Here is an 8,015-nt window from a genome sequence, read left to right as displayed (position 1 = left end):
CCATATTCTAATGGGCACATATATATTTTGGTTGCAGTTGATTATGTGTCTAAGTGGGTTGAGGCCATTGCTCTTCCTACTAATGATGCGAAGGTAGTGGTAAGTTTCGTAAAGAAGCACATTTTCACACGCTTTGGAACTCCAAGAGTGTTGATAAGTGATGGAGGAACACACTTTTGCAACAAATTGTTGAAAAATGTCCTAGAAAAATATGGTGTGAGACACAAGGTTGCTACTGCATATCACCCTCAAACGAGTGGTCAAGTTGAAGTGTCAAACATGGAGGTAAAACAGATTTTGGAGAAATCTATGAGCGCAAATAGGAAGGACTGGTCCGGTAAGTTAGAAGATGCATTGTGGGCTTACCGAACTGCATACAAGACTCCAATAGGTACTTCTCCATACAGGTTGGTTTATGGAAAGGCATGTCATTTGCCTATTGAGCTAGAACACAAAGCTTATTGGGCAATCAAAAAGCTAAATATGGATATGGACTTAGCCGGTGAAAAAAGACTGCTACAACTCAATGAACTTGATGAGTTTCGGTTGCATGCTTATGAAAATGCCAAGTTATATAAAGAAAGAACCAAGAGGTGGCATGATAAGCACATCCAACATCGTGAGTTTGTGCCGGGTCAAGAAGTTCTTTTGTTTAATTCAAGGTTAAAGCTTTTTCCAGGAAAGCTTAAGTCTCGTTGGGCAGGCCCTTTCGTTGTAGTAAGCGTGACTCCTCATGGAACAGTTGAATTACGAGACACAAATTCAAGTGGTACTTTCTTGGTAAATGGGCAATGAATTAAACATTATTGGGGTGGTGACATTCAACGTCACAAAACCTCAGTAGATTTAATTGATGTATAATGCAATATGGCGTCGTGTCGCGATGTAAAATAAGGCGCTGGTTGGGAGGCAACCCAATGATCATGGTATTTTTGATTATGATGTTTATTGTGTACTAATAAATACAGGTGAACGAGAGCTGATGCTAAGATTGAAGAAAAAAAAATTCAGAAATCGCTCAGGTGCGCGGCCGCGCATTTGACCGCGCTACTTTGGGGTGCTCTCTGTCTTGGCCGCGCACCTGACTAGCGCGGCCGCGCATTTGACCGCTCTAGTTCAGTGGCTCTCTTTCTTGGCCGCGCACCTGACTAGCGCGGCCGCGCATTTGACCGCGCTAGTTCAGTGAAAGTTTTCGTTTTTTTTAGTTTCTTTTTGTTTTTGTTTTTGTTTTAATTTGTTAATTAAATTACTATCCTACCCCCCTAATTACCCTTATCTGAACGCCCTTCTCCCCAAAAACCCCCATTCCAACAAATTATCTCTCTCTCTAACCCAATTTCCCCTCTTCAAAACCCTTCTCTTCTCCAAACCTTTCTTCCACCATTTTTGCTTCACCATTTTCTCCCAAACAATCCCCATCAAATCTTCTTCTCTATCTTCACATTCATCTTCTTTACCATTCTCTTCCAACAAAGGTATGAATTCTTGTTTTGTTTTCTTTTATTTTTCTATTTTTTTCCAGATTTTTGTTTATATGCAAATAAAGTAGTTATAGTTGTTAAAGTTGGTTTCTAAGAATGGTGTTGATATTATAAGTTGAAATGTTAGTAAGAAATTAGTTTTAAGTTCTAAGTTCTTCTCTTCTTTTATTTTTCTTGTTATTTTCCAGATTTTGTTTTTATGTTTTAAGTAAATATAATGATAGTATTGATGGGTATTGTGTAATAATAGTGAACTATTCTCGTATAGTTCTTTTATACAGAGAATAATGTTAGTGATAATTTATTTTTATTTTTATTGCTATTTTTCGAATTTCTGTTGAAGTGTTTATACATATGTTGTGTTAATTGTACATAAATTGTATGTATAAATTAGTGAAATACTTGGGGGTATTGTTGGTTGATGAGTGTGGGGAGGAGAACCACTTGATTGGTGATGTTTTATGGGTGAATAAGGGTGATTATTGTTCTAACAAGTGTAAAAGGGGTTATGATAATACAATGCATGCAATGTGTTTGTGAAAAAGCCCCCATGAATAAGAAAATGTAGTTTGTGACCAATGATGAGTGTGAAGTCTAAGTAACCCCATTGAGCCGCGAATTTTGGATTGGGCTATGTTAATATGTTATTGTCTTGCAGGTATAATGACTAACTCCAGAAAAAGACGTACCACAGGTCCTTCCTCAAGCAACAAAGCAGGCAGAGCTAGGTCACGAGAGGCAGCAATTGCACGCCCATTTGATAATACAAGATTTGTTTCGGCCAAAGCTCAGGACCGATTTGTAGAAAAAGCTGAAAAGAAACCAATTCCTGAAAGAGGTGTTGACATGAGAAAACTTCAGCGGTTGTGCCCTCATATGCACGATGAGTTGCTGAGAAGGGGCTTACACACATTCGTCAACGAACCAGGTGAGGCAAATCTCATGGTTGTAAGAGAATTTTATGCCAATGCTCCAGAGCATACAAATGGAATAGTCACAGTGCGCCAAAGAGCAGTGAATGCTTCACTTGAGGCAATTCGTACTGCTTATCAGCTGCCTGCACCTCCATAGGAGCATAATGACTTCAATAACTATGGTAAGACACCCACATACGAAATTTGGGAAAGATTCTTTGAGACCATTTTGGCACCTGGCAAGGAAATTTCCTGGATGACTTATGGGCAGAAATTTCATTCTAATGCACTCACATTTGAAGCAAAGTGCTGGTTGCATCTCATATGCGCCCGATTGATCCCATCACACAATAAAACGAAAGTCAATGGACCCCGAGCTTGTCTTGTCTGGTGTTTTGTTAATGGTCACGACTTTGACGTAGCTAAAATCATGTATGATGAGATGTTCACTCGCTGCAAAATCAAGAGGTATGGATTCTTCTTCCCTTCACTAGTTACTCAACTATGCAGGGCTGCTAGTGTGCCAGAATATCAACCTGCTGATGGGTTGGTTGAAAAGGAAAGCAAGTTCCGAGCTGATAAAGTGACAACGGGGAAAGAGCCGGAGGTAGTAGAGGTGGTAGAATCAAGCAGCTTTGATGATGATGATGACGATGATGAGGAGGAGGAAAATGAGGCAATGAATGTTGAAAGTGAGGCGCAGCCAGAAGCACCCCGTGCATCAGCTGCAAGACTGTCATCAGCTGCGAGACTGTCAAGATCAGCATCACAAGCAGCACCAGCAGCAACATTATCACGAGTAGCTTCATCTTCCCGATCTACCAGATTGCCTCGTCAAAACACATTGTAAAAAGAGGTGGAGGATCTTCGCATCACTATGACTGGGTTGGGCAACCGTGTGGAGGAGATAGCTGACCGACAAGTCAAGTCGGAGAAAAAATTTATGGGTTGACTCAGAGCATTGGGGCGTGCATGTAATGTGAATCCTGACACTGTCTCAGATCAGGAATGAAGTTTCGGGGAAGTATCTTTGCCTCTTTTCTTTTTAGAAATGAAAGTCATGGGGACATGCCTTACGTTTAAGTGTGGGGTGGAAGGATGGTATAATTATTATGGATTTTTAGGTTGTTTTAATTGTTTTGGATTGTTGGAATGTTTTGGTAGTGTGGTACAATATATAATGTTTTGGGATTGCGTGATTATTTCACTTTTGTTTTTAAATGTTTTGGTGATTTAGTATTGTTGGAGTAATTGTTCTTAAAACATATATTTTTTAGTAGTAATATTGGCGCGGCCCGATGACAGATTCTTTTGGATAGGAGTTCTTGAGGGACTGAGCTTATTGAAAACAACAAAAACATTTTTGTTTTTATTTTTGGTATTTTTAGGTAGTATAACAAATCTCCCTTGGTTTTTCTTTAAGCCACGGTCTTTTCCAAGGGTTTATTTTGAACCGGGCATATGTAGTTTTTCAGTGAGCATATATAGAAGAGAACTCATAGCGTTGACACACCTGAACACAATAGAACTTAGAGTGTAACGCTTAGTCTTAATTGTTGAATCTCACCGAAAGTGCCTTAAATTGTAAGTTTGTACTGAATTGAATGCTCGTAATGGAGTGTCTTGATGAGCTGATCTGGAATGAGTCATATGCCATGTGTGGTGAGTATTTGTGTAGTCCATGCATTGTATTTGTGTCTAAAACTTTCCCGGTATGTAAATTAAAGCGAAATATTAGGTGATGCTCGATTTGAAAAATGATGTTAGGCTTTCTTTGACCTTTTTGAGCTTAATTGCTTATCACAAATAAAATTTATCCCTAGTTAACCCTTTTGAGCCTTTAGACTTTTGTTTGGCACCCACATTACAAGCCTATACACTTTTGTTCTTTATTGACAGTGTTTTGATCCTTTTACCTCTTAAAGCACTTTAATTGTGAGAAGAACGCTAAAAGAAGTAAGAAGGAAATAAGTGTGGGGTGGCTTTTGAGTGGAACCAATAAAAGGATGAAAAGTGAACTTATGTTGTAAATAAATACACCACTAGCAGAAATTGAGTGACAAGAAAAATTATATTGTGTTTTGCTCTAGTTAGTGGGAATGAATTAATAGAGTGCTTAAAGAAGAAGGGTGTATTTGTGGGATGACATTGTGTATAAATGAGAAGTAGGTTGAAGAATTTATGCTGAAAAATTGCTCATGTGATGTGTTAAAGTGCTTAGGGGTTGAGTCACTATTCCTAAATACATCTTACCCGTCCCTTAGCCCTCATTACAACCATGAAACAGTCCTAATTGATTTTGGATTGAGCTAGCATACATTAGTAGAGATTTACATTAAGGGCAAGCTTATGGTACCAATTGCATGCATGTGACTTTTATTGTGAGAGTGAGTGCTTTAATTGATTATTATAAGTATATGACTGGAATGTGCGGAGTAATTACCAAATATTTCTTATTGGCATGATGGTGAGGGCATGTGACTTGTGACAGAAAAGAAAATCTTGACTTCTGTGAAGAGCAAATTGAGGAAGTTTGAATATGCATGACACTTGAGATTCAACTTTAAAGCTAGGATTGTTCACTGCTAGGAGCAGCATATGTACATTGTTCTCGGTGTAATGCGTTAAGGGAAATAGTTGAGTGAAGGGATCTTTAGAGATAGTTCTAATATAATAGTTTGATTGCTCGAGGACTAGCAATTGATTAAGTTTGGGGCATTGATAATAAGCGAAATCTGGGTGATTTAGCTATTGTTTATGCTTCTTCTTGATGATATTCCAATGATATATTGTGATTAATTGATGAATTATGGGCTTTAATAGTGAATGTATACATTTCAGGTAAAGAAGCGTATATTACGTAAATCAAATATGATCGGAACCATTTTGGAGCAATAAATGAAAAACTCCTCGGAATTAATTATGGTGGAAGAACAAGAAAAGAATCAAGAATATGGGACAACTGGACTAGCGCGGTCAGGTGCGCGGCCAGATGCGCGGCCGCGCTAGTCCAGATTTCAGGAAAGGTTGTTTAAAGGGGTAAAATTGGAATTTCTTCTTAATCCCACTCAATTTACATAAAGCAAGAACTCTATTATTGGAGTTAAGGAGATGGAGAGTGGAAGATCTGATTTTTAGAGAGAGAAGGAGGAGGAAACTCATCTTCAACTATCAAAAATCAATAGGAACATCAACTTGGAGCAAAGATTTAAAGAGTTTTTCTAAACTTTCTCTTAGTATTTACGTATATTATGTTTAAAGATTTTTATTGTTGTTATTTGTATAATTATGAGTAGCTAAAAAACTCTAATATTCTTGGGTCATGGATGTTAGATAATTATGGTATTTGAAGCTTAGATTGAAGATCTTGAATCTATCGTTATGGGTTGTTTATTTAATTCTGCTTCTAATTATTTTACTGCGTAGCTAACAATGAAATATTATTTACGAATCTTGAGTTAAACTTGAAAAAGGAAATTCTTGATTGCATATAGAATCAAATAGAGCAAGATCCGAATCCTGGGCATCGGATGAAAGATTTGCAATTAAGATAGACATATACTTAATTGCCTTGTTTGGTTGAAAAATAGGAGTTGTAAATGCATTCTTGCTAATATTAATACCATAGACATATAGGTGTTAGTTTAACTTGAATAGATGCATAAGAGCTCGAAAGATTCTTATGAATATTATTAACCCTATAATCAATAACCCGGATAATTCAATTAATTAATCTAAAGCTAAAATAGTAGCATAATTTCTAGCAAGTCCATGACCCGGGAATATATTTATCCAAATTGTTATAAAAATATTGTGTAATTGGTGTAGTAATTTTATGTTGAATTATTGTGCAATTATTAAGTAAGTTGTAAATTGGTTCTTTATATATTTTGTGATAATTTAGCTTGAATTGATAATTGTTTGAGTCTACATCAGTCGATAAGTTGATCACAATTCCTCGTGGGAACGATACTCTACTTACTACTATATTACTTGTCGATCGCGTGCACTTGCGTGAGTGTTTTGGTCGCAACACTGAGACAAAAGGTGGATTTCTCAAGACATGACTAAAATGTTTATTTTAATTGTTACTTAAATATAATGTTTGTTTTGATTGTTACTTAAATTTTATTTTATCTTATTGTTAAATTCGTTATGTAACGACGAAAAGTGTCACTTTTTGGAACGATCGATTCGGTGTGATCGCGTCGTTAACTTATTTTTTTCTTTCATATTGGCCTTCCTTATTATGAAGTGATCTTATTTTATCTTTTACCCTACCTTTATAGTAATTCTATCTCGTATATTACTTTTTCTTTATAATATTGCAAGTTTATTCAACATATTGTTGGTGCATGACATCATAAAATGACGGTAATCAATACAATCTATCTAAGGATTGTATACATCAAAATGATACAGTACAATACAATACAATAGTATACTATATTATGAAACGATACATAACAACCATCCAAGCAGAAAGGGCAAGAAAGTAAAAGGAGAAGCACTATGATGCATATATACTCAATACACTCATCATTATTAATATTGCAACTGAATACACATGATATATCATAAAACAACAATTTTACTTACCTTATTATAACACAATTCAGTCACTTATGTAATATCTCACAGCACACAGGTGGCACATAAAGATGGAAAGCGGAACATGAAAAAGGAAAACAACATAAGCATGGGAATTTGTTTAAAATTCCTAAGGAGAACATGTATAACTCGGCCCACAAGTTCTGCAAACGGTGCCACTAGAGCAGTCTGTATTTACCCTGCAGGGTAAAAGACAAGCTCTGTCATTAAGTGCAGGAATCATAAGCTTCCTTCCATAATATTGTAGGAGTACATATTTAATGGTTTGTTTCGCGATGCCATCACTTGCATCCTCGGAACGCTCAAGACATTAACTGCATATTTATAAATCAATAGCAATTTAAATACATACTTAATGGCAAGTTAAACTGGGCAGACCGGTGCACTAAGCTCCCGCTATGCACAGGGTTCGGGGAAGGGCCGAACCACAAGGGTCTATTGTACGCAGCCTTACCCTGCATTTCTGCAAGAGGCTGTTTCCACGGCTTGAACCCGTAACCTCCTGGTCACATGGCAACAACTTTACCAGTTACGCCAAGGCCCCCCTTCAAAGAAAATAGAAGATGATAATGTGTTATCAATACCTTTTCCTCATATATATATATATATATATAGGTATGAAAAAAGAGAACTACTAACTAGTAATCGCCAAAAGGAGGCAGCAATGAGAAAAGTAAATCTTATTTCCGGCCATGTTAACACAACTTTAAGAATTGCGACAGAGGAAAGTGTATTTGGTTGAATTGTATTGCTCAATTAAGGGCTTTATTTATAGCCCCACTCCAAAGTTTTTTTCCTCACAGAAATCAATATTTTATTATGAACTCGTGTATGTCGTGCATAACCTACTATGATTGCAATTCAAAAGAAATAAAGGCAGTATTACTCCTTCCGTTTCATTCAATTACAAAAAAAGGACACGTTTTAGAATTTTCTTAATAACAAGATTTTATAGCCACATATAAATGATATGAGTCATATGATACGTTACCACCAAAAATTTTAAATA

At 36.6% G+C, this 8,015-nt stretch overlaps 1 long non-coding RNA gene across 1 annotated transcript; it reads right to left on the bottom strand.

The window, feature by feature from the left end:
* Positions 1-6,917: 6,917 nt before the first annotated feature.
* LOC107816299 (uncharacterized) lies at positions 6,918-7,740 on the bottom strand. Its single transcript, XR_001654910.2, has 2 exons — positions 7,646-7,740; positions 6,918-7,320 (listed from the first exon to the last, which is right to left on the bottom strand). It is a non-coding gene; the product is annotated as an uncharacterized LOC107816299 (long non-coding RNA).
* Positions 7,741-8,015: the final 275 nt, after the last annotated feature.

The sequence above is a fragment of the Nicotiana tabacum genome, chromosome 5 (genome assembly GCF_000715075.1).
Source record: "Nicotiana tabacum cultivar K326 chromosome 5, ASM71507v2, whole genome shotgun sequence".
Classification (NCBI taxonomy): Eukaryota; Viridiplantae; Streptophyta; class Magnoliopsida; order Solanales; family Solanaceae; genus Nicotiana; species Nicotiana tabacum.
The sequence above is the reverse complement of the archived record's forward strand: the minus strand, read 5'-3'. Positions and strand labels throughout refer to the sequence as shown.